General features: G+C 43.3%; 1 non-coding gene across 1 annotated transcript; it reads left to right on the plus strand.

The window, feature by feature from the left end:
- Positions 1 to 75: 75 nt before the first annotated feature.
- Positions 76 to 194, plus strand: LOC129114371 (5S ribosomal RNA). The gene has a single exon (XR_008532441.1). It is a non-coding gene; the product is annotated as a 5S ribosomal RNA (ribosomal RNA).
- The last annotated feature ends 360 nt before the right edge of the window (positions 195 to 554 follow it).

Raw genomic sequence — 554 nt, forward strand, 5'->3', positions numbered from 1 at the left:
GCTCCCTGTATAGACGAAAGAGCAAAGCGTGGTGATATAGTATCTTTAAAAGGCCCTTTGGTAGGCACAATATTTGCTTACGGCCATACCACCCTGAACACGCCCGATCTCGCCTGATCTCGGAAGCTAAGCAGGGTCGGGCCTGGTCAGTACTTGGATGGGAGACCGCCTGGGAATACCAGGTGCTGTAAGCTTTTTTCACTCCTCTTTACAAAAAGCAGAGGGCGCTGCTGCTTTTTCAGTGGACACCGACAGGGTGGGAAGGAAATAGCTAGATCATGACTTGCCGGTATAGAAATGACACAAATCCAGTTAAATGATGGCTTTCATCATTCCTAAGCTCATCGATCATTTTCTTTTCAATTTTATGCTAACGTATTCTACATTTCAACAGTAAATATTAATATTTTTACTGCACTACATTTGTGATCCTTATAGCCACTTTGTACATTCTGATTTGACATTTAAAAGCTGTGAGTGTGTCTGGAAATCTGCAGGCGCTCCCTGTATAGACGACAGAGCAAAGCGTGGTGATATAGTATCTTTAAAAGGAC

Source organism: Anoplopoma fimbria, unplaced genomic scaffold (assembly GCF_027596085.1).
Source record: "Anoplopoma fimbria isolate UVic2021 breed Golden Eagle Sablefish unplaced genomic scaffold, Afim_UVic_2022 Un_contig_3547_pilon_pilon, whole genome shotgun sequence".
NCBI lineage: Eukaryota > Metazoa > Chordata > Actinopteri > Perciformes > Anoplopomatidae > Anoplopoma > Anoplopoma fimbria.